At 45.6% G+C, this 26,468-nt stretch overlaps 1 long non-coding RNA gene across 1 annotated transcript; it reads right to left on the bottom strand.

Moving 5' to 3' along the window:
• Window positions 1-1,533: 1,533 nt before the first annotated feature.
• Window positions 1,534-26,230, bottom strand: LOC136660596 (uncharacterized). Its single transcript, XR_010794910.1, has 3 exons — window positions 25,997-26,230; window positions 3,447-3,562; window positions 1,534-3,009 (listed from the first exon to the last, which is right to left on the bottom strand). It is a non-coding gene; the product is annotated as an uncharacterized lncRNA (long non-coding RNA).
• Window positions 26,231-26,468: the final 238 nt, after the last annotated feature.

Genomic DNA, 26,468 nt, shown 5'->3' with positions numbered 1-26,468 from the left:
TATATTACTGTAGTGTAGGGTGTATATTATTCCAGAGGGTCTCTGTTACTGCAAACATAAGAGTTTTGTGTGTGTTTGCCTACGTTAAATAGTTGCCAGTTCAGTGCCAATTGATTAGCATGTGGAAAAGGATGCACAAGCAAAAAGATGCTATGTGCAAGATTCCTACTTCTGAAGCTCTGCATATAACAACTAGAACAACTGTATGTATGGTTCTGATCACAGTATTGGACTGTATATGCTGACCTGAACTGATGGTTTGCTCTCTCAGGTTCAGTAACACTGACAACCTGTTTGGGAGTCTGGGAGAACTAAATCCAAGCTCTCATCTTTCCCTCCGCCCTGTCAAAGTCAGAGTATTCACAGACCTATGTCTGACAAGTGTGTGGGTGCACGCTTGCACTCAGTAGTATGAGAGATTTTTGGATTGGGGCATGCTGAACACATTGAAACCCACAACATCTTCCTGTGTGTTTGGCCTCAGACAGGAAGGCAGTGACATGCTGCATGACAATGAAAGGAAACTATTTATATGATAACTTTTCCTATAATGCTTCTCATTCTGCCCCTGAGTAGGAGGGAAACATTTTGTGCTTTTATAGGAGCTATTGTGAAATCGTTTAATGTCAACACAAAGCTTTGCTTCTTTAATAGCCTTGGAATAGCACTATTCAGCTACTGGGGGAAGATGAAGGGCTAAATTGATCTTTCAGGAAATGAATGAGATCTGTAGTTTCAGGAAGTGAAGAGCAGTGTGTTAAAACCAATGCTTTTACCATTTTTCAATTTTGCCAACTGGGCAGCTGCCAGCTACAGAAAAAGCCTGTCTTGAAAGGGTTTTAAAAATTATTTGGTACTTATCCATTTACTTTTTGGTCAGTGTCAACCATTTAAAATAAGTGTTTTGGTTTTTTTTTGCTGAAAAACTGAGTGTTGTTATGATCAAGGATATAGATTGCATTGGATCTAGATGCAATCTATATTGCATCTAAACCCGATGCTAGGAATGCTGTTTCAGAGTTCTGTTTCAGCCATCAGATCTCTGGGCAAATGATACTTTCTCATCTGTAGCTCGCCCACCTGTAAAACAAGTGTCTTACAGTGATTGATTCAATCCAGCAGTGATTCAATCCAGCAGTGATTGAAATGGCAAAAAAAAAAAGTAAATATTGTTAAGAACTTGGAGCATTAGAAGTGTTCTGTTGCTGTAACGTTGCAAAAATATTTTTGTTTTTTGGTGGGAGACTTAATTTGTCCTTCTTTCTTCTTGTTCCAATTTGTTGCTGGTAGGAAAAAGCAATCAAACTGCAATTGTTCTTAAATAGGAGGCCAGCCAATAATTTGGCTATAGTTTATCTTAATCTCTACTCCTTTAATGATGGCTGTACAGACAAGATAATGTTCTTTCCAAAAAGAAGAAAAATGCTTTTCTAAAGTGCAGACCAGATCTGTTCAAAATAGGGGGTTTCGTCACTAATTTCAGCAGGATAGAAACTGTACCATTCATAATAACAACAACAACAACAACTCCTCAGTATTTATATACCGACTTTCTGGTCATCAGATTAGTCCTCTGACTTTATTCAAGGCGGTTTACATAGGCAGGCGTTTCTAAATCCCTCAAGGGGATTTTTACAAACATAGAGGTTCTCTCTTTCAAGAACCAACAGCATTTCAGAATGGATCTTCCTGGTTTGGTCTCACTTCTGGCCTCCAGTTCTCCCACGCAGGCTGACAAGCAGCTCCATCTCTCACATGGAGGGCAGCCAAGACGCTTCTTGCTCACACCAAGAGCAGGTGGAATCACTCAGCTCGGCTTGTCAGCTGCTTCAAGGTCTCGCCATTCTCAGCCGTTCAGGGAGCTGCCGGTGTCCTCGAACTGGCGACTTTCTGATGTTATCTTCAGGCTAACGGAGGCTCTACCCTCTAGACCAGAACTCCTGCCCATAATTCATAAACAGAGTACTGATACCAGCCTGTTGCATTCTTGCCATTTGTTCTCAGAGGATGTTGTAGTTCTGCTTTAGAGCCACATGGTGGAGATGTTACATTTTAAGCATGGTGCAGTCATTTAATTAGTCAACAGTGTGGTTTGTAATCTTCCTCCCTCTGCACCTTCTGAAGTGGTTTGCTAGTCTGTGTGTTGCTATTGAAGCTCTTGCTATAATCAGCAAGACACCCCTGCTCTATCCTTAGCACACAGGAGACTTTGCTGGCATCAAACCATCGGTATGTCCTCATGTTGGTGCTTAATGAAAACTCCTTAGATGTCAGCAAGCACTCTGAGGGAGAGACCCCTATCCACACTGGCCTCAAGGGGCAACAGGAAACACAGTTCTAACAAGCCTGTTAGAACCATATGTGACACACACATATGCGTATGCTCCTCTTATTGTTAAAGTAAGACCCCCTCATATCCCTGCTTCATATGTGGTAGACTTGAAAAGAAAGACAGGTCTGCCAGTGGTCCATCTAGTACAGGGGATCCTCGCTATCTGCACTCCTGTTTGAAAAACTGGTTCTGAAGATGAGCTTTAATCTCAGCTTTGAGGCTTGGTTTAGGTGAACTGTTAGGACAGCACCAACTCCGGGAGTGTTAGGGTTGGCTGCTTGGGGAGAAAGAGGTCTTGTGGAGCATGGACCTCTAGTTTGTTGGGGATGCACCACACTGTACTAGACTTTGTGCAAGTGCAACCATGCCTGAATATGCATTCCTTGATCTCTCATGGCTTGATTTCTCAAACCTTGATAAACAGCAGTGAAAGGTGGAAACTGTTTCTATTGAAATGCATGGTGTTTGAGGGATCGTAAGACCCCTGTGCTATTTGTGGTGATATTTTTAAACATTGAATGTTATCACTTTACATTTGCGGCCAGCACATGGTGGGTATGCAAATGCGAACAGGATCTTTGGCACATCAATATGGCACTTAGGGGATTATTTACACATGTGAAGAATTCAGTAATTTAAGAGTCATCACAGTGATTTGGGAGCTACAATGCTGGATTCTGTGGGTGAGAGAGAGAGAGAGAGAGAGAGCGCACATGTGAAAATTGTCCCCATTTTATCTGAACACACTACTGCCTTCATTCCAGATATGTGAGGAGTCCAATGTAGTAATTTGGTGGTGATGTAAAGGCACGCAGCGTGGCCAGGGGCACTCTCAAAAACCTTCTACAAATATGTGGGAAAATCCTATTGGCCATCAGTTACCAGTGATTACATGTACCTTTCATAATTATTGACTTAATTCTCCTGGACTTTTCACTACTAAGCTAATTAGAGTTCAGATCAATTTTCCAAAGTGGTGGCAAACTTTCCTTGACTCTCTGATTTATAAGAATTCAGTCCACGATTAGACAGGGGACCTGCTGTGGTTTGGCTGGTCTTGGAAGGTCTTGATAGTGTAGGTTGTGGAGGAACAAAGAAATTTTAGGGAAGGTACCTTTGTTTGGTTCTGGAGAACATGCTTTGCATGGCAAAGGGTCCCATTCAGTCCCTGGCATCTCCAACAAAAAGGTTCATGTAGCAGGTGATAGGAAAAGTCTTTGCTCTGTGTCCCTGGAGAGATAACGCTGGATTAGATGGTACAATAGTGTGACATGAGCTGTAACATATATACCTTTTGTTCATAAACTTTCTTTTATTCAGTGATCAGACATGCAAATGATCTGCGGCAACTGTGGAGCCGCAATGGCCACAGTGTGATCTCACCAGGTTGTCTTTGCTTCTCATTTGGCTTCAGAGGCCTGCCAAAACCAAAGCACTTCCTTTAGCTAATCCTGGAATGAATTATTTCCCAAATCCAGTTTATCATTTGGTTAAATCAACTCATTTGACCAGGGAAACATCTGCGAAGAGTGTAGTCCCCGGGCAATGCAGTTGTGTGCAAAACCCATTCTCTGCAACAAGATCATAAATCTTGATCTTTGTCTGCCTTAGACAAACTCGCTCTGGGACTAATTGTAAAATATCTCTCCTCTTTGCCTGACCTTTTCCCTTAGATTGTTGCGCAACCATGTGTTGTCTGTGAGGAATAATTACTGCTTACTCAGCAGACTCCCGTTTTTCTATCTTGATGATCATCAATGGCGTCACTAGGCTTTGCGTCACCCGGTGCGGGAGGCCAGCGCATCACCCCCATGATGGACCTCCTTCTGTGCAGTGGGTGGGGCAATGCCCCTGAGGCGTGGGCGTAGTTATGCATCATTGCCCCGCCTCATCATTGTGCACACGCATGACACTGTACCTGCAGCCGAGTTTGGAGGTGCCTGCGAGCCCTTCCGCGTAGCCAGAAGGGGTGCAAAGCACTAAGTTTTGCAGGGAGCCTGGCCGCAGCATGCAAGCTGCCCCTCCCTTTCTGAGCCATTCCGGGTGGGGGGAGCAACAGAGGCATATGCTGTTTTGCTCCCCTGGAATGTCTCCCACTTGGCAGGGCCAGGCTCCCTGCAAGACTTTGTGCTTTGCACCCCCTCTGGCTACACCACTGTGCAGGGGTGGTAAGCAGGTCCCAGCAAATGGAGCTGCACCAGAAGCAGCAGGTCTGACGGAAAAGTCCAGGGGGGAGGGGCTGCTCCAGGGCTGGGTGCCTGCCTGGCAGGTCCCTCGCAGCTGCGTCCAAAGTCCCCACTCCCAGGGCAGTGACGGGCAGTCACGTGTCCCCCACACGCCGCCTCCAGCAGGTTGATCAGCAGCGTGTGGAGCTGGCCAGAGTTCTCGGGACGGCCTCCAGCTGGCTTTGGGGGCTGGGCTGGGCACCTCGCCAAGTGGGCCACTATGAGGATGCAGGGGAGGGTTGAGAGAGGGTGGTCCCCAGCACCAGATCTGCAGTGCCCGCCTTGGGGGCTATCTTTCTCCCTCTCCCTCCAAGGGGGGCCTGGAGGCTGCGGCCCCCACCTCATCCCCCAGCAGAGCCGGCCTTTGAAGTCTCAGCCCCTCCGCCCAGACCGATCACAGCAGCATGAAGGGCTTCCCGTGCAGCCACTTTCCCACGATCGTGGCTCTCTCTGCGCCTCCCCCCATCCTCCCTGCAACCTCTCCCTCCAGGGAAAAGGGGCGGGGAAGGGGGTGCCATCACAGCCAAAGCTTAGGCAGGTCTACTCAAAAGCAAGTCCCATTAGAGTCAATGGGCTTACTCCCAGGAAAGTGTGCATAGCACTGGGCTGTCAGCCTCCTTGTGCAGCTCCGATCCAGCTCTTGGCCACCCCTTGCCTCGATTTCTCTTTGCACCTGGTCGGAAAAGTGGGGCACAGCCCCCCCCCCTTGGGCTTGGTTTGGAAGGCACAGAAAAGCTCCGTGACCCCTGCCAGAAAAGGCAGCCTGGCTTATCTGCAGGCAGGCGCCGCCCCCTCTGTGCTGTTCACTTGGGTGGAACACAACAAACACAATCACACTCACACCCCCATTCATCCGCTCATTCATTCATTGCCGGCACGTGCGGCCTGGGAGGGGAAGGGCCCAGTTGACAGTCCAGGGCAGGGACCAGGACGGGGAGGGGACGCAGCATCGGCAGCGCTGTTGAGATTCCCCCCCCCTGCACTGCTGAGGATAATTGGACGGCAAGGGCTCAACAGCAGGGGGGGTTGCGGTGGTGCTCCTGCCACCCTGAACTCTGAGCCACCTGGCCGAGCTGTGATGACTCCTCGATCCACTCTGCGCCCAGAATGCACCTGGCACCGGAGGAAGGAAGGAAGCGCTGTGGCCTGCAGTTGTGAGGGAAAGAGCGGGCTGGGGGCAAATGGGGGGCGGGAGAAGCATGTCTGGTGGTCTCGGCTCACAGGTCTTTGCCCTGCGTTGCATAGGCGCAACAGGGACCTCTAGCGTCGTTTGCGCATGCTCATGACACTAGATGTGACTGCAGCCGTGTTCGGAAGGGCAGGAACTCAGCTGCAGGTTTGAGGCTGTGGCGTCGTGCACTTGGTAAGCGTGCAGGGGGCGGGGGCACGTGGTGCGTCATCCCCCCGCAGCGTGTCACCTGGTGCAGCCCGCACCCCCCGCATCCCCCTAGAGATGCCAGTGATGATCATCCCTTTCTGCATGCAAATATTTTAATTACTGTTTTAATAAGTGGTGATGTGTTAAGCCATTTCTGCCCAACATTGCATATATGCAACAGGGATCAAATGTGTTCACCTGTGGTCTGAGCAGAAATGGGTTAAGAACCGTCCCTTCTTTTCTGTTGGTCCTTGTTCTGACGACCCTATCTGAGATATATCTAACTGCATATTGAGGACTATATCTGGAATAAGTGAGTATTGAAATGGCTTGAGTTAGTCCAGTGGCATAGCTAGGTCATTTGACACCTGGGGCACATACATTTTTGTCACCCCCCATATGATGAAATTAATTTCTCAGCAAGTAAGGGCACCCACCAGGCTGGGGAGCAAAATCAGGTGCCAGTAGGAATGGGAGTCTAGGTCTACCCACCTAGCATATCTGGGCTCCAATTCTGGATAGGAGCTCAGGTCTCCTGCTGGGCCAACGTGGCTCCAGAGGGCAGTTGGAATAGGAGTCCAGGTCTACCTGGCAGGTAGACCTGGGCTCAAAGTCTGGATGGGATCTCAGGTCTACCCACCTAGCAAACCTTGGCCACAGAGGCCAAAGTTCAACCTAGGTCTACCTGCCTGGATGATCTGGGCTCTGGAATTAAGGTAGTGCTCATGTCCCTCAAATACAACACTGGATCCACCCCTGGTATCATCCCCCGTGTGTCACCTTGCTAACACCTTATTAGTTCCATGTTGTTTCCTAATAGCATCTTATTGGCCCTTTGAATAGTCAGTCTCACTGGTCCATTTTGAGCTAAGAAAATTGTGTTTTTGTTTCATCAGATAGTTGCATTTTTGTTTTCTTGTTTTTTTGGCCATAACTTTTGATAGAATGGAGAAATTTCACTCTGGTTTGTTTCATTGCATTCTGCTGTAAATTACACATCAATTGGTATATAACATGATGATATTATTCCTAACATCCACGATTTTGGTTACTAGTGGTGTCACCCCTCCCCCAAGGGCAGACCACTCCCCCACTAACTTTGCCACTGAATTAGTCACAACTAATTTATGTCCCATTCATTTCAGTGGGACTCAGTAATGACTGTCTTCAGATGCAACCTTTAGCCTTTCATGGCACAGCTGCTCCATTCACATCTGGGTAAAACTGGCATAGGACAGCAAATAGGATCCATTGCACCACTGCTTGGACTTGGTTGAATTTTGGCTATACCTGAACTTTGTAGTAGAATTTACTTCTTGTGTTGTTTTCACCCCACTGTGTGCATTAAGGTGAAACCTAGGAACTAGCTGGCATTAGCCAAGATTTTAGTATTGGCAGACATTCTGATTAAGTTCTGTCATTTTAGATTCAATGTACTTGCATTTGGCTGCTGGATTAATCTTTATTTCAAGGAGATCTGACTTGAAGACATTACTGCTGAGTTACATTTACTCAGCTCAGTGAGTTCAACCCAAAACTGTCTGAATTTGAGAAGGAAAGTCTTCATGTCCGCTGAATACTGAAATTCTTGAACTTCCTTTCTGAAATAGGCAAAAACATCCGTTGATCCTGGGTTGTACAAGGCATAAGTTCTCTCCCCCTTTTCCAACATCAGCTTCATTGTAGCACCCAAACTTCAGAGGAAGATGATTGGGATTGAAGGACCCAGTGCATGGAAGTTAAGCTGTTAAGTGAACTTTGAGCACAATATACAAGATCAAGAATATAGAATATGTCTACTGCTTACATTGCTAAGAAGTCAAGGTGGATGCCTTAATGTACAATTTCCATGCTGGGGTGCATGAATGGATTTGTAGATAGTAACACAGCACTAAAAGTGTGGTAGCAACCAAAGAAAAAAACCAAAGAAAACTGTGCCCCCCTTGTTAACTCCTCCCTCTGCTGGTATTCCTCCTCAATGCTCTCCAGTATGAATTTTTTTAAAAAATCAGTATTACCATATAACATTTTCATTGTCTTGTATAGGTAACTCTTAAAACAGCCGTATTGCTTGACATATGCTGCTGAGCAAAATGTCCTTTTTTCATTGCCAGTGGTCTTTCAGCTGTGATATATACAGGTCTCGTCCAAGCCAAAATGGTGCCTGAAGTGGCTCCCTAATTTTCCTCCTCCTTTTTTGTTTGTCTTTTCTCTTCACGTGTGTGTCAGTGTGTGCGCCCTGAAGCCTCCTCTTTGTCTGGCCTGCCAGCTGGCCACTTCTTGACAGCAGGCTGGGTTCAAGCCTGTTTGATGAAAACGTGATGAAAGCAGCAAGGAGAGTACAGCAGTACCAGAACCCCCTGCCCCCCCCACCTTCAGCTCTGCCACTTGTTTTGTTCTGACCAGCCAGTTCCTCAACCGAGCGGGTCAGATGGAGCATGCTGGAAGTGGAAAAGGGCTCTGCTCGCAGCAGACTCAACCCAGTACATTTGTTTGAAGAAGCAGCTGGGAGGGCACAAGCAGGCGGTGAAGTTAAAGATAAGGGGGGAGCAGGAAGTGTCTCCAACTCTTTCTTGCCTGCTAGGGCAAAGAGGATGCAGGGAGCGGTGGGTCAATTCTGTGCTGATCGTTCTCATGAAAAGGAGTCAACAGGATAATTACAACTCCCTACTCCTTTCATCTCCAGTATAGCTGCTACAATTGTTGGAGGAAGAGGTGAGCTGCCAGTGCCCTGATCCTCACTCTTGCTTGCTCTGCCCATGGAGAAGTGGTTGCTTTGGCGGTGGGTTGGGGGAGGCGGCAAGCAGGCGTGGAGTGCTGGGCTCCCCTCTTTTTATCATTTCATCTAGTCTGCTACTTGAGCCGGTCCTGAATATACAGCTGGTGACTGGCAGTGAAAGATTTTTGCACTGAAGCTTCTGCACTGCAGCTCAAATAATTTAAAGAGCCAACTGGCTTAGTTCTTTACAAAAAAAATAAAATATAATAAAAAGCCTTGGTTGGAAATGCTGTCCAGAGGACGGTCGTATGATGACCTGATGATCATCAGTTTCACCAGAAACACTTGTCTAGAAAATAACATGTTCAGAAACTAGAACAATACTTTTCAGAGCAAGAAACAATGTGCTGTCAGACTGTGAAGGTCTAAACTGAATTTATTGTCTGAGGAGTGTACCCCCCCCATCACCAACACCACAAAATAACAGAGCACGAGGTTCAAAGTCAAGCTGTAAGGACTGACTACTTGGTCCAGGGCTTTTATGTGCTATGCTAGCTTTAAAAGAGTATTGTGTGTGTGAGCAGTGTGATGTAAAGAGCAGTGTGATGTACAAAATGGTGGCTCTAGAGCTATGATAGAGAAGCTATCATATCATATCAAGACCTCATCAAGGGCTATGAATTGGGCAGCCCAATCCTAACTATATCCACATGTACTGATGCAGCTTCTGCTGTATCCAGTGGGGCGTTTTTGACAATTGGAGCCCTCTTTGGGGTAAGGGAACATTGGTTCACTTGCCCTGGGGTAACCTCCAGATGGCGCTATGGGTAAACTTGAACTTGTGCCAGCTCGACTGCTGGAGAAAGTGCTCATTAAACCAGGAAGGTGCCGCTGCTGCTGGACAAGCCCCCTCCTGGGTCTGATCCATTCTCCTTCTAAGTCCTCCTTTCCCCCCCCCTTTTTTTGAAGACTGGCACAACATTTGCCCATCACCAGTCTTTGGGCATCTCTTCCACCTTCTTCCACTTCAAAGAGCTTGGCAGAGGTTCTGAGAGTACATCAGTTATTTTAGTACTCTAGGTCTAAATATTATTATTAATTATTATTAAAAGTATTTATATACCGCTTTTCAACTAAAAGTTCACAAAGCGGTTTACAGAGAAAAATCAAATAACTAAACGGCTCCCTGTCCCAAAAGGGCTTACAGTCTAAAAAAATGCAAATGAATACCAGCAGACAGCCACTAGAACAGACAGTGCTGGGGTGAGGTGGGCCAGTTACTCTCCCCCTGCTAAAAAAAGGAGCACCCACTTGAAAAAGTGCCTCTTACCCAATTAGCAGGGGTTATAAATCAAGCAGGGGTAAATAAATCATTTTATTGTATTTGAAAGATTAGGGTCACAATTGCAGGGCATGGCCTAAAGGCACACAATGCAGCAATGTTGCCAGGGCTAAGCAGGACTGGGGCTGATTCGTGGCTGACTGATAAATATATTATTTATTAATATTTATTATAAGTATTTATATGCTTCCTCTCTCCCCACTGGCCTTTACTCCCCTAGTGGAAAGGTGCTTTTTATTGAAGAATTGCAGTTTACCTCCAGCCCCCCCTTCCCCTTTATGATGTGGGTATGTATCAGCACCATATGGTGTGTAAATGGTGGACAGGCAGCTGTTAAAGGAGTGCCTGAGAGCTATGGCTATTGTCCAAACATCTGAGATAAATAGAGAGTGCTCTGGATTTATGCTAGAGTCTAGTGATGTGTAACATAACTGTTATCAGTACAGAGTAATGGCCAGTCTTGGCTTTCCAGGTTTGAGGGAAAGCCTGTCCTGTTTTCTTAGGGAGGATTGGGGCTGGCAGACTGGAAGTGAGCCAAGAAGCATGCTGGCAGAAAAGAAAGTTTGGCCAGTCTGAGAGCTCAGCCTGCACCTGAGCAATGAGTTGCTCAGGCTGAGGAGCAGGCCAGTGTTAGTCGCTTTGCCCTATCTCGTCTGATCTTGGAATTGCAGGGTCAGGCCTGGTTAGTACTTGGATGGGAGACCGCTTGGGAATACTGGGTGCTGTAGGCTTATACCATAGTCTTTCGAGACTGAAGGTTGCCAACCAAGGATTGAATGGAACTCTGTTGCCCTCTTGGGTCACTGCAATACGTACAGCGAGCCTTTGATTTAATGGACCTCAGTTCAACAGACTTTGGAAGGTATGGACAATTCCTGCTGGGGCTGACGTCTGTGCTGTTGCTGGCAATAGCAGGTGCTAACTGCCCGCGCCACTACCTCCTTGTCTGATCATATAAAATAGGTGTGTCAAACTTGTTTCATACAGAAGGTCAAAGTTAGCATTCATGGTGCCTGCTGAGGGCTGGAAGTGATGTCATTATGTTGGAAGTGATATAATTCAGCAGGGGATGACCAGGAGAAAAGCATTTTTTCCTCACGCAGGAACTCATTAGCTGCAAATGACAGAAGAGAAAACAAGCAAATCTTGATCACATTTTCAAAATACGGGGAGCCCAAGTATCACATAGGCTGCCCTTTCAGCAGTGCCGCTTCTGCCAAGATGTCACTTCACACTTCAGCAGCTGAGAAGTGGTCTGCAAAATGACATCAGGAAAGAAGCAGTGCTGCTAAGAGGACAGGCATTCACATATGCTGGGTACATACAGTGTTGAATTTTGATCTGGGCAATTCCTGCTTAGGCCTGAAATTCATTGGGTGACCTTGGGTCAGTCACAGAATCTTAACCAAATGTATCTCATCCAGTAAGTGTAAAGATAAAGGAGGGGATCACATATGTTGCCCTGAACTCCTTGTAGGAAAGGCAGGGTGAAACATGTAATAAAAATATATTAGTAATATATAATTATTCTTCTCAGTAGTGGCACCAGCGCTATGGAACTCCCTTCCCCCTGACTTAAGAATGGCTCCCTCTCTTGAGACCTTTCGGCGAGGCCTGAAGACCCTTCTGTTTAAACAGGCCTTCTGAGTTCTCGGCCTTTTAACATCTTTTTAACATCTTTTAATATTTTTTACAGGCCTGATTCTTTTATGACTTGCTGCTGCTCTATGCTCTTTTTACCTATTTTTTACTCTGACTGCTGTTTTTTATGATGTGTTAATATGTTTTTATTTGTTTTTAAATTATGTTTTTAATATGTTGTAAGCCGCCTTGAGTCCCTTTGGGGAGAAAGGCGGGATAAAAATAAAGTTATTATTATTATTAATATGTTACATTGGGGTTCTCAAACTACTTAAAGCTGTGTTTTCGAAATTAAGATGTTCAACTATTAACTTCTTTTTTTTGTTTTCACTCTTAATTATGAATGGTAATTAACATTTTGAATCATGGAATTGTTTTTTAACTGCAGTTATTGAACATGTAGTGGCCTTAAGTTGTTACGACTGGGGTGCTTTGGCCCTTGTGCCTACTTATCCCTTCCTCAAACTAGAATTGCAGGCTGCCACTCTGCTTTCTTTCCTCTTCCTTCTAGTGGAGATGTGCCTGAATGAGTGGAAGTTGTTCTACTGGCAAGTCTCTACCCTTTGATTGAGACACTGCACATGAGGTTTCCTGGTTGAACAACACTGACTCTCCTCCCTGCCCCCAGCCTCCATACTTGCATATGGTCGCATTTTGCCTCATGATGTATTAACTGTTTTTAGATAAACAAAGACTAAAGACCATTATTATCATGGTTTGAGCAATATATCTGTTGTATGTTCTGTCTTGTTTTGTTGTATGTACTGCCTTCTTTTTGCTTTGCCCAATAAATTGTAAACCTTCCAAGAGGCCTCTGGTTCATAATGCCAGTCCCTGAGTATTGCTGACAGAAATAGTTAGACTTCAGCTGTTTGCCCAAAATTATGCTGTAATTATAATGAAACAAAAATCATTGCAGTATTCTACTGATCACCATGGTAACCCACATTCAAAATAGAAACGTGAAAGGCTGCTTTAATGTACGAAATGGAAGTTATATCCTTGAAACTCGTATCGACCAGAGATCTGAAAAGCCTGCTCTGAAATGAAAGCCGAAATGATTGAGCCTAAGGATTTCAGTAGTCAAGGAACCCAAAGGATCCTAGACAGATTGCTTCAGTGTCATAAAATGGCATCTATAGTGACACTCACAGAAAAATGTTAGCATGGTGGTGTTCCAATAATGGATGTGCAACATTACAGAAGGGGAATGTTCATCTTGTGAAACAGGAAGTACAATTAATTGTGCAAGGGATAAAACAGCATGTTGTGCAGCATCTTCTGGAAGTGCAGGAACTACTCTGGAGTGGAGATAATGTTCTTGGCATAATCTTCCCACTCAAGCACATTTCTATTACTGTGAAACACCTGGAGTTCCACCCATAGGTCCTTCTGGCTTGGAAATCTGACATGAAAGTTGGTCAGTTCCACATTTCAAAGTCTGTACCTTCTAGGCAGAATAATGGAAACTAGGATGAGAGACATTCTGACATAACCATCTGGCTCTCTGGCTAACTAATTAGATAGTATACACATCACATTGCTCTCCCAGCTGTTTTGTAATGTATAGGGCGCATCTTGTTTCAGAAGAGCTCTTCTCACATTATTTTGTATGCATATATAGCAATCTGTACACAAGCACTATTACTGGCAATTCTCAATTTATATGGGGTTATGTTCCTGGGAAATGGCGTATCTCAAAAGCACGTAATTAACATGAATTTTACCTTGAGAAACAGTGGGATTGGTAGGGGGTTAGGGAGCTTGCTTGCTGCTGTTGCTGTTAAAAGCATCCTTGAGGCAGAATTCTCCAGGGATGGGAATTTGAGTCAGGTGACTCGAGTCTGATTTGCAAAGACACGTGTTTTTTGCTGACTCATTCACATTCGAGTCACCCATGTCGATGACTGAGGTCTGAGGCCATTGACTAGGCACTCAGTCCCCATGCATGCAGACTTGAATCTATCTGTGTCTGGGTGTGCTTGTTTGCTTTTTTTGTAGCGTGAAAAGACCTTGTGGGGCCATCACTCAGACTGGTGAGCACTAGGGAAGTTCTAGCCAGGAGGCAGGGAAGGATTAATGTTTTCCTTTTGCATCCAGCAGGAGTTGTGGGGAGGCAGGAGTGGGCCCTCTTTTCCATCGCTGAAGGAACCGATGATCATTGGACAATCGATGGGCAGTTCAATATTTTTCTTTGGATGAGGGAAGGCAGTCAGAGGAACCCAAAGAGGTTTTTACTTTAAAATTGACAGGAAAAACCCAAGGAGGGGGAGGTGTTTTGTAGTGATCATGCTTTCCAACTGCATGACTGGCTCCTGTGGGTTCCATTGTTATTTGGGAGGAGGAAGCCTCATTGAATGACTGTTGCAAATGGGGCTACTTTTGAGTAGAGCTGCAAAGGATTGGGTCTTACTAGTAAGCCTCCCAGCTGCTGCATGTGACCCTTCTCCCTCTTGCCATTTCTGTCCCTGCTCTCACACAGTCCATCCCACCCCCTCCCGCCTTATTTACAGATGGAATGGGGACAGCAAAGGAGTGGTTAAAGAGAACTCCAGCACACACACACAAAGCCCAGCAGCAGCTCCGTTTTTTATCCATGGAGCAGCAACTGGCTTTTTAAAGGGAAAGATTCATGACTCGAGTCTTTTCAAGTTGCCAAAATGCTCTGGGCGACTTGGAAAGCCCCCCCTCATTAGGACTCGTTTTCAAGTCGAACTGCAGGGGTGGAGACTCATGACTCAACTCGAGTTAACTGGACTTGGCCATCCCTGGACTTCTCACACTGTGCAGGTGCACTTTCTGTCCAGCCTGAGCTCAGCAGGAATGGTGTAGTTTCTCTTGGCTTAGCAGCCATTGAGAGAAGGCCTACTCTGCAATTCAAACATCTGCATTGGAGCAACCCCTCTTTTGTCTTCAGAACTAAGGAGAAGCCAGCTTCCCTACTGATAGACATGCTTGGTAAGCAGTAGGAAACTGCTGACTGGGAAGTAGCTTGGAGAGAATGTGAAGGGCTGCCTCCAAACCAAATAAGAAATGCTTTGAAGATGAATGTGTGGTGGGCTGCATCAGGGCTGGGGCAATCTTCCTAGAGACATGTCCCTTAGCAGGAGGACAGAAACTGAGACAAGGTGTTTCATTCCGATCTGGCTTCACATTCTGGCCTCCATCCTCCCAAGCTCAGAGCAGATGGAATTGCTCGGCTTCAGCTTGTCAGCTGCTCCTAGGTCGCACGGTGCCGGTGGCCTCGAACTGGCGACCTTGTGGATGTTATCTTCAGGCAGACGGAGGCTCTACCCTCTAGACCAGACCTCCTGCCCAGGTAGCAGGAGGTATGTGTAGCAGTATATACAATCTGTGTGTGCTGTGCAGATTGTATATGTGTATACGGTGTGAATATGTCTTATGTTAATAACAACTTAATCCAATGCTGCCCCAGTGACAGTGCTGCAAGTGCTCGGTGTAGCAAATGTGCTGTAAAGCATGTCTGTGTCACTGAAAGAGTAAGCTGCACCGGTGGGAAAGTCAGCTCCACCCCATTGACTCCGTTGTTGGACCCCCAGCCAAGGTAAGTGCTGAGCAGCACAGGGGTGTGGGGAGGGTGGGGGGGCATTTCTGGTCAGAGGGAGAGTAGAATAAGGGTGAGACAGGCCTGGGAAGGAGGTGGGACCGGTGGAGGTTTCCTCCGCCAAATCCTATCCCGCCTCCCAGACTCAAAAGCCCAACATGGTGCTTCTTGAGTCTGCGCCAGCTAAATAACTGGCACAGATCTGAGAAGCCCCTTTGAGCAGGCTGAGGCTTGATTTGGGGTAAGGGGTCAAATGTCTCTTTCCAGCCAGCTCAAATCCAGCATTCGATGCAAAGGCTGCTGTGGGGCGCCAGTGCTGGATAGGATTGGGCCCTAATTCTTCTCTTTCTTACTTTGCAGTTATAGGTCTAATCTCATTTTTGTGGCAAAAAGTAGCTGATTCCTGTTCTCCGGTTTTGTGCTTTGGGTAACTTAACAGGCCTAGGCTTATTGCAAATATAGGGTTGAACTTATTCACATAATCCTTTTTTCCTCTTCTCTCTCCATTGCCTCTTCCATTCCTGAACTCAGAAAGATAATGATGTACCAGTCAGCTCCTGGACACATCTCCAATTGTTTGTCCATCTGCTAGTCCTGTCTGAATGCAATTTACATTTCATTTAGCGGGACTGGATTCTGGCTTCTCTGTATTGCTGTTACAGGAACCTTGTAATTTTTCACGCAGAATTAACTCTGTGTTTTTCAAAGAGAACACAAGGCCTTTGTGAAGAATTGTTTTAACAAAGTAGTGAATCCCCCCTCATAAAACAGATGTACTTTTTCACCCTATTTTCTATTCAAAAGTAGTGACTACCTAGAGAGAAGAACTGTTTAGAGGCAGAATTCCCAGGTTGCAACTTGCAAGTCTCTCTATTTTTAGGTGTCACTTGAAGGCAAAGTTATTAAATTCTAACCCTGCTGCACTGATTTGTCTGGAACTGTTGCAACTTGAACAGGGTGACAGAGCAAAGAGAGTTGCTTGCGGGTGTTGTCTCAAATGTTTTACACATCAGCATAAAATAAGATTGTCTCTGGAAGCCATGTTCTCTTGCAGTTATGTGATGACTGTCTGATGCACGTGTGTTTTCTCGGGTATGCAGGCTAGCAAAAAAGCAACTTCTAGCTTTCGCATTTTGCTTCATGGCAATTGCTTGACTGCAGCGTTTTTAGTTTAGTGTTGGCACAGGCAGACTTAAATCTTTGGCAAACTCTTCCAGTCGAAGAATGAAATGTACATAATAAATGTTTTAGTTAAAATTTGATACTGGACAATATTCAAGTGTGTCACAAATGCCCACAAGCTCCCAATTTTTACTCGTTTTTATTTAAAACAGTTTTACTCATTATTTATTAAGCCTCATCATTTGCATCAAGGCTTGCAAACACTCCAGTATTGGCCTGGAGTCTTCATGAATCAGAATCGAGCTCCAAGAGAAGACTGAAAGCAATTCTAGAAATTTTAGCAGGGCCTCTTGGATATGCACAAGAAAGGTAATAGTCCTCCCCTCTGGTATTTAGTGGTATACTACCTATAGACATAGGACATTTGGTCATGCCCTAAAGTTTCCACATGTGCAAGCGGGAATTTTTCTCTTCATTTTTTCATCAGCAGGCTCTCGTGTTCAGGGATGGGAAAACCCGGTGTGGCTTGTCTCAAGTTAAGTCGCCGAGTCACCACTCCCCACGACTTGACTTGAAAAAGAGTCATAATGGGGTACTTTCGAGTTACCCTTTAGTGACTCTAATGAACTTGAGTTGAGTTGCCTCCCCCCTTTTAAAAGCCTGCAGTGGAAAAAATGGGGCTGCTGCCAGGGTGTGTGTGTATGTGCGTGTGTCAGAGTTCTCTTTGCATACTCCCCTAATATCCCTGCCCATTTGTAAACAGGGCAGGAGGGGTGGGAGGGACTGCGAGAGAGCAGGGAAAGAAGCAAGAAGGAGGAGGGTCGCACGTAGCACCTGGGAGTCTTACCAGGACGACCTGATCTTTTGCAGCCCTACTCAGAAGTAGTCCCACTGTAGCTGGACATTCAATGAGAATTCCTCCTCCCTTTCCAAAGCATGCAAAGCGTGATTGCTATGAACTTCCTCCCCCCACCCCTGCCTCCTCCCCCTCCCTGAACTTCTGCAGCCAATTGTAAGGCAAGAACGTTCCTTGGCTCCTCCCAGGTGTGGATCCAAAGAGGGCCATGGGTGTGTGCCTCCCCAAATTGTCTGCTAGCAGGCAAGGACCCCTGCTGGGCTGGGAAGCAAAATCGGGTGCCAGGGGAATGCCCACTGAGTGGGCACCAGTGAGATTGATTGGAATGGGAGGGTCGACCAGCTGCTTAGACCTGGGCTCCTGCCTGGCCTTGGAGCCCAGGTCTACCAGCTGGGTAGCCCTGACCTCCCGTCTGGACTTAGAGCCCACATCTACTGGCTGGGTAGACCTGGGTTGCTACCTGAACTTGGAGGCCAGGCAGGAGCCCAGGTCTACCCAGCTGGTAGTCCTGGGCTCCAGGACCAGGTGGGAGCCCAGGTCTACCCACCCAGCAAACCTTGGCCACAGAGACTGTCAAGTTCAACCTGGAGCCTAGGTCTACCCGCCTGGTTAACCTGGGCTCTGGAGTTGGTAGTGCTGATCCCCCCCCTGCAAACACAAACACTGGATTTGCCCTGACTCCTCCTCCTGCTCACCCTCAGCCAATGAAAATATCAGAATGCCCATCCTTTGTCCAATGATCATCTGTTCCTTCCTTCCTATTAGAGTTGGGAAAAGAGAGCCCAGTCCTCATTCATTGCAAACATTAACCCTTTCCTGCCTCCTGGTTGGAACTTTCCTGCTACTCGCCCTGTTGGAATGCTGGCACCATGAGGGTTTTCACACCACCAAGACAGTAAGCAAGCACACCCAGACCCAGGCATGTCAGGCAAGTCAGCATGTGTGGGGATGAATGCCAAGTCAGGGGGACCCTGACTTGAGTGTTTTTCAGAGTCTTCCACGCGTGTTATTCATGAGTCAACAAGTCACCCAAAATCACACATTTTTGTGACTCAAGTTTGAGTCACTGACTCAACCCTGCTCATGTTGCATCACTAGCTGCTTTGGACACTTCTTCCACATCTTGTGATGTGGCATGATTAAGGGGTACTGTTGAGAAAAGCAATTCCGAGAGTTTCACCGGACTCACAGATGGTTCTCTAGATTGTGGCCTATAAACCCACTTGGAAGATCAAAATGATAAGACTGCAGTAAGTGAAACTGGTTCATGTGTTGTGAAAACATAGTGTGTGTCAATGGCAACAGATGGAAACTGAAGTGGGCTGGGTCAGTCCATCAAGCATTGACTGAGGTTCCAACTGACCAGGCCAACCTCTGAACCAACTTCATTGGTGGCAGTGGTAATGCCCAATAGTGAGGAGAACACCTTGGGGACCCAGGGCTTTGCTCCAAGGCCCTTAGGAACTTGGTGCTCACCTGCTGTTGAGCTTAATAAGAATCAGATGGCTCTTCCACTTTTGTGCTGTTACATATTTTGGTTGTGTGGTCTTCATACTTATGTTAAGTGGTTACCATTCCTGCATGAAGATGTCTGCTGCATTTGATTCTCATCTAAGGCAAAAGTGTGTCCATTTAGAAGGAAATCTCATCATTTATATATCCAGACTTCCTCTTTAAACGTGGAAATTTGCATTTTAATGTCCAGTTTTTCACAGCTCTCTCAGGTGGGTTTTATTTTTCTACTGTATTAGAAAATGTATTGACAGTCAAGCACAATAGAAGATGCACGTCTTCTGCACGTCTGTCTGAGGCAAAGATTGTGTGTAACACAGATATAATTCTATGCATAATGAGACCCTTTAAAATGGTGGTATAAGGGAATAGTTTTGCCTCTGAGAAATTGCTTCCATTTACCTGTTACTAAAATTTGATGTGTCTGTTTCAGAAATTGAAACCCATGGCCATGTTTTCAAGGTCTCCAAAACACTACAGTGTAAACAGGCTAACTCATTAATTTGTAGATAAATTCACATAACATAGTATTCCTTTTATAGATGAAAATTTGTAAAGGTGCTTTTTTCTTAATGGTCATGGTAAGTGGAATAGCTTTTGTGCCAGGCTTCAGATTTCAATAATGCAAAAAGTACAGCCAAAAAGTTAAAGAGGTTTTGAAAATGCAGTGTTGTGACTCAGTTTAATTAATTTTAAACTGAAGTACAAAATGCTGGCTGTTCTAGCAGACATTATGCAACCTGAGCAATTGTCTGGGACTGCAATCTTGTGCATACTTACCCAGGAGTAAATCCCACTGAATTCAATTGAATTTTTGTTCTGAGTAGGCAAGCATAGGATTACATTGTTAGGCTGCTGACTTTAGCACACTTACCTAGGAATAAACCTCACTGAACATGATGGGACATTTCTGAGTAATCATGCATAGGATTGCATTGTTTGTCTCAAACAATAATTGTGTTTTATAGATTTGGACCTTGACAGTTAGAAGACCAATTTAGGGCCAAATCCAAGTCCCCACTGTAGCTTTGTGTACCCCCAACAAACGTGTAATATGAACAAATACAGATGTCTTTCAGACACATCTGTTTATTGAGAGATATACAGATATGCTACTGTAGTGAAACAGGAACAGTGCAGAAGACTGCATGATTAAAGACTTGAGATTATTCTTCCAGGTAGTATCAAGACTTTACCTTTTGTTTATTTATTTCCCATACTTTTATCCTGCTTTTCTCCCCCTAAGGGGACCCAAACCATCTTAGTGACAAACCATTTTTTTAAAAAGTAACTGTGCACTGTGAGCAGAGCTGAAGGAATTGGTCAGTCCCACACACAGCAAAGCTGAGTTTTGCTAAGAACTTTACTGGGACAAAGAAAGAACTGCAGCCATTGCTACACAGGCAGAAAAGCAGTACATGGGGGAAAAGGTATAAGAGAGAGCACCCTCAGAGCCCAATCCACTACAACTCCCCGTGCGAGGATGCAGCAGTACCAGTGCGGTGTGCAATGAATCCTGCTGGGAGTTTTGGCCTTTAGAGTCTTCGTAGTAAGGGAACATTTATTCCCCTGCCCTAGAGTAAGCCCCCATTGCCACTATGGGTCAACTCAAATCTGTGCCAGTAATATTGCTGTGCAAGTCTGCGTTGACTGGTAAAGGTGGATCAGGCCCAGAAAAGGAGTTAGGATTTGGTGGGTACCGCTGCTGCTGAACCACCTCCTGATCCACCTCCTACCCCATTTCACCCCTCCCTGCCTCCTTCCTGCCCCCTTCACTGTGTACCTTCTGTAGTGGGCATTTGGTGCCCATCGTTGTGTGGGCCCAGCCAGGACATGCTCTCCAGGGGAGCTACATTAGCAACAGCTGCAAAGTGAGTTATGCCAGAGGATCACACGTACCGCTGTCATAGTGCACAGTTAGGATTGGACTCACAAGCCTTCAAATGAGCAACAGATTAGGTTATACCTCCAAAGACTGCTGGACATTAACATATGCACCCACATCCACTTATACTGGGGGGCTTTTGTTCACCTGCAGTGGCTATTCCACTAGCAGCAACCAACTAGCATGTGTGCTAACTAAATTGCAAAATCGGAAACTTGATTGAAATTCTGTTTTTTCCCCTTGGCACTTTAAAGCAATACTCCCTAATTTAGGAATTTACTTCTGCCCTTCACTGTCAGTTCCACTTCTTGCTTACCAAGCAAGGCCATGGGTACCCTGGTGCAATGGCGTCACTAGGATTTGCATCAGCCTGTGCGGGAGTCCTGCGCTTCACCCCATGCAGTGGGCGGGGCAACACCCCGGGTGGTGGGCGTGGTGATGTGCCATTGCCCTGCCCCCACTGGTTTTTTGACTGTACCTTTTGTTAGAACACATATATTTCAATGTGGTTTGTTTCATTGCATTCTGCATGAAATTACGCATTGTTTGATATATAACATGATGGTATTATTCCTCCAAATTCTGATTTTAGTGATTTTGAAAACTTGTAGAGTCATACACAAACACACACGTGTCAACTTACTGACACCTTATTGCAGCAGTTCTCAAACTTTTAGCACCTGGACCCACTTTTTAGAATGACAATCTGTCCAGGACCCATTGGAAGTGATGTCATGGCCAGAAGTGACATCATCAAGCAAATTAAAATAAATAATTATGAATAATTAAATTAAAATAAAAGAAATAATTAAATAAGGGGGAGCCAGTCCTGTTTCACCAAGTGAATCTACTCTGAAGTAAGTCCTATTGTGGTCAATGGGGCTTACTCTCAGGAAAGTGTGGGTAGAATTGCAGCCTGTGAGCTCAAGCCTATGCATGTCTACTCAGAAGTAAGTCCCATAGTGGTCAATGGAGCTTACTCTGTAGTCTGCCTGCAATAACACCCCCCCCCCAAAAAAAAAGAATCAGTAAGATTTCCAGCCCTTCCCAGTGCCCAGTTTAAAGTTCTTCTATTTCAGGCATATCAAGATAAAGACCCACCTGGCTTTGCAAGTGTAAAATGGAAAACATTCCCCTTACCAGTTCAAGCCTCCTTTTTGTCCTTCTTAGTGGTGGGGGGGGGGAGAGGATGCCTTCTGGAGCATTTGTTGCGCTCCAGCTTCATCAGATCAGGACCATTCTGGTGTCCTCACATTCTCCTTTGCCTGGCCTGACCACCAGCCAAGGCACATCTGCCTACTCACAAGTAAACGAAACCGTAAGGTTGCTTTGCTTTCCATAGGGCTCAGTAGACTCGCAGATGGGAGGGGGGACCTCCTTCTCGGGAGATTTTTTTGGGTTGCATTAATTGGATCAGGACATTCTGGTGTTGTTGGATTCCTCTCAGCCTGCCCTTTCTGATGGACTATGGCAAGTACGCCTACTTGTGAATAAATGCTCGATACAGCTCACTTTCACTTTCCATAGGGCTCCATGCATTTTTTCTTTCTGGTTTTTTGGCCATAACTTTTGAAGGAAAGGAGCAATTTCACTCTGGTTTTTTGCATTGCGTTCTGCTGGAGGTTCCGCATCCAACAGTGTATGGCATGATGGGGTAGCTCCTAAAGCTGCGATGTTAGTGTATCATCCCCCCAGGGCGCATCACCCCCCCGGCACATCACCCAGTGCGGCCCGCACCCCCCCTAGCAACACCACTGACCTGGTACCTTCTGTTGCAGTGAAAATGTGAAGTATGAATGACATACATGTACATGCATCTCAGAACCCTTGCCTAATCTGGTGTGTGTGAGAGTTTAGAGATGTGCTTATGTCCACATTTTGCTGCAGGAGATACCCTGGCCCATACTACATATTTGCTACTTAAAGTATAGAGCTGCCCATACTTCTCATGTTTATTGTGAGAAACATTGGTGTAGCTGTGGCAAACACAACTGCTACATTAAGCATGAAGAAATCCTTAGGGACTCTTGCCTTTCAGGATATGGGACTATGCAAACCAATCCTTATCTCAGCAATACAGAGGTAAGTGGAGCTTAGAATTCACTGCAAGTGTACAGCAGCTCAGTTATGATGCTTGGAGATTTGATTAAAAAAATCACTCTGGGATTACTTCCCTTTGCTAAGAAGAGTGATGGATTCAGGGAAACTATGAATTGACAACCTCTGAAACAACTCCAGCTATCCCTGATTGTGTAAGAACGAGCCATATTTCTGCCATGAGGCTGAGGCTGATTGAGACAGGGTTGTTTATAATAAGAATGAAAATAAGTTCAATTGAGTTTGTTGTTCATGTCAGTAGTCATGTATTCAGAACCTTGTCTCCATCTGCTCCCACTCCTGCACTGCCCACACACCTGCCGCCCACAGCTCAGTGGAACTTTCACGTAAAAGCCTGGAGAAATCTGAATCATCTATGGAAGGCACTGACTGTAGCTGCAGAGGCCTGTGTGAGACACGAACGAATGAGTGAAGAGAGGGGGTGGAATAGCTCCTGTGAGAATAAAAGGCATTCTGTCTTTTCAGTAGGCCTTTTTTTACTTCCGTAAAATATAATGGATAAAAATAAATAGATATTTGTATAAATGTCTTTTTTTGTTTCTTTTTTAAGATGCAAGTTTAGGCTAGTGTGGCTGATCTGCTGAATTCTGCAACTATGTGATGCAGAATATTTTATTTGAATGCTATTAATAAGTATATTTATATAGCACTTTTCAACAAAAGGTAGTGCACAAAGCAGTTTACATAGCAAAATAAATCAGTAAATGGTTTCCTATCCCCAAAGGGCTTACAGTCTAAAAAGAAATGCAGAAGAGACACTAGCAACAGCCAGTGGGAAAGACACCAGGCTGGAGGGAAGAGGGACTGATGCTCTCCCCCTGCTAAATATAAGAGCGTGCCTCTTTGCTCTATTAATGAGGGTTTTAATACACCTTTTAAATACAGGTGTGCCCCGCTATCTGCGGGGGTTCCAGTCCAGAAACACCCCCCCCCACAGTTAACTGAAACAGTGGATAGCAGGGAATGCCCCCCCCTCTGGAGGCAAGGGGAGCTCTGCTCCCTTCACCACCAAATGGTCGTCTGAGCCCTCATCTCTCTGAGTCCTCCACAGGCTCCTCTGAGCCCCACCTCCCTCTCTCTCTCTCTCTCTCACAGACACACACATTTACCCCTCATAGTTTTGCTAGTGTGACACATCTTAGATTGGGCTACACTCCAGTTGTGGGTCATGACCTATTAGTGAAGACCTATTCTCTAAAGAGCTTTATGTATATTGGTGGTGGGGGGAATTCCGGTTTGCGAAAGAAGGAGGGAGCACTTTTCATTGATCTCCCCTTCCCTCTGCAGTCTCCCATACCCTCTGCAAATCTGCAGATTTGTCCCTGAGGGTTCGGGGATCCTTAAGCACATATATGGATCTGCAGGGGGCTGCAGTGGGAACAGAAAATGTACTGAAATCTCCCCCCCCCCCCCATGCAAGCAAGGCTGCTTCTGTCTTTAGGATACAACCCTCTGAGTTTTCACATGCAATACCATCCTCATTTTGCTTTTGCATTGTATAGTTTAGACTTGAAGTCAGCTGAGTGACCAAGTTACTGCAATTCACCGTCTTGACATTTCTGAGGACTGGCAAATAAAAACTGCTGAATATATAATGGCAAACGGTGCAAAAACCACCAGGGTTTTCCTCTTCCTGCAGATTATCAGTGTGTGAAAAGTGGCGTAAATGTGTTAAGTACTGAGCAGATTTGTTTCCCAAGTAGCCCAGTGGTAAGTTGGCATATTGCAACTTCTGAATTAGAGAATGCTGAAAAAAAAAATGTTGGTTGATTTGCTAAAACAGTGGTTTTCACATGTTTAGCACAGGGACCCACTTTTTAGAATGAGAATCTGTCAGAACCTACCAGAAGTAGTCATGACTGGAAATGACTGCAGGAAAATTTATCATGCAGGAAAATTTTTAACAATCCTAGGCTGCAATCCTACCCACAGTTACCCAGGAGTAAGTCCCATTTACTAGCATTGTTAAAAGAATATACATAGTATTACAGTTTTCAAACTCTCCGGGAGTTTGAAACCCGCAGTCAGCCCTTGCGGGGGCAGGGGGGAGGCAGCGGGGATGGGGGGAAGACAGTGACGCGATTCCCAGGATTGCACCGCTCAGGGGGGGCTGCAGGGACTGGGGTGCACTCACCAGTCCCTGCAGCAGCATCCTGAGGGTGTGGGGAGCCCTGCGCGAGCGTCTGCAGGGTTCCCCAGGTCAGCAGCAGTGAAAGTGAGCAATCGTGCTCTGCGTCTGCAGAACCGGAAGTGGAGCACGATCGCTCTACTTTCACTGCTGCTGACCTGGGGAGCCCTGCAGAGGCTCATGCAGGGCTCCCCACACCCAGGGACAACTCTTGCAGGAACTGGTAAGTGCACCCCAGTCCCTGCCTCCTGGCTGCCCCCATCCCTTAAGGGCAAAGAGGCCAGGGCCTCAGACTGAAAACCTCTGACATAGTAGCTTGTTAAAAGTACAGGTCTGTAACATTTCCCCAAGTGCAGTCACATACCATGGTAGCATCAAGTCTAATATATTAAAACTAAAATATTGAAATGAATGGTGACACACCTGAAATTGGCTTGCGATTTACCTAGTGGGTCCCGACCTACAGTTTGAGAAACACTGTGCTAAAAGAAGCACATAAGAATTGTGCAACGCTGTGCAAAATCTCAGGAGAGGAATTGGTTCTCAGTGAGAAACAATCAGCACTGACACCCTGATTGGGGATGTCTCATAAGCTGGGAAGCTGTAGAAAACACACATATGGTAGGCATACGTGATACAACATGACCGGGACATCACTTCCATTAATGAGGCAGATGCCAAAGCCGCTGTTGGTAAATGTCTTGTCTGTTGAACCTTGACAATTGAATTTAGGTTTCACACAGCTGTTACATTACTAACAGGTTTATTAGCAGGGTTATATACCACTCTCCAGACAGACTTGCAGGAAGGTTTCTCCTAAGGCAAGGAAAAGAGGGACGAGACAGCCTGCTGGCTGGGTTGTACTTGAGGGGACAGTACAGTTAATTTTTTATTCCTGAAGAATAAACAGTGGACAAGCATCTCTTCTATAAAATAGAACATAAATATTTTTTTCTTTTGACTACTGCTTAACCATATTTCACTGGTCATTTTTTTCCCTTTTTGTCTAGTCTTTGAGGTTATTTTGTGGGACAGGGTGGTGGGATGGCCAATTTTATTCTGTTGTCTTGTGTGGAATTTTCTGAGGGACAGAGAGAGGAAAAAATAATTTAGGTTGCTTTCGGAACAGCTGGTAAATTACATAGCTCAGAAACAACTCCAAGTGCGACTTACCTCAGCAACAGGCCATGTAGACTGAAGAGACTGTAGTATAATGTAAGCAGCAGGAACACAAAGTTTTCTGCCTTCTGTGATCCAGTAATTCAAAGATAAATGATAGAGAGGAACTTTGGTGCTGTAATATTTAGGTGCAAATACTCCTTCCTAAAGTCCTCTTTGACTTTTGTCTGAAATGCTTCTTCCCAGCTCTTTCTAACCAGAGTACCTCAATCATTAGGGTGTGATCTCCCCCTGCTGCTCTGCCTCTGCAAATCCATGAAAGATGCACGTCACAGGGAGTTGCAAGCTCTGTCCGACATTGTACCTGAAACTTGTGGGCAGTCCAGAACTGCTGCAATCAGCTCCTGCTGCGGCAGTAACAGAGCATAATAAAAGAGATGGACCAAGCTGAATTGGGCTGAAAGAAAAAAAATACCAGGGGAAAACTTTTTTGTTGGGAAACCAAAAATGAAACAATCCAATTCCC

This window comes from Tiliqua scincoides, chromosome 1, assembly GCF_035046505.1.
Source record: "Tiliqua scincoides isolate rTilSci1 chromosome 1, rTilSci1.hap2, whole genome shotgun sequence".
Lineage (NCBI taxonomy): Eukaryota > Metazoa > Chordata > Lepidosauria > Squamata > Scincidae > Tiliqua > Tiliqua scincoides.
This window is presented reverse-complemented; position numbering and strand designations above follow the sequence as displayed.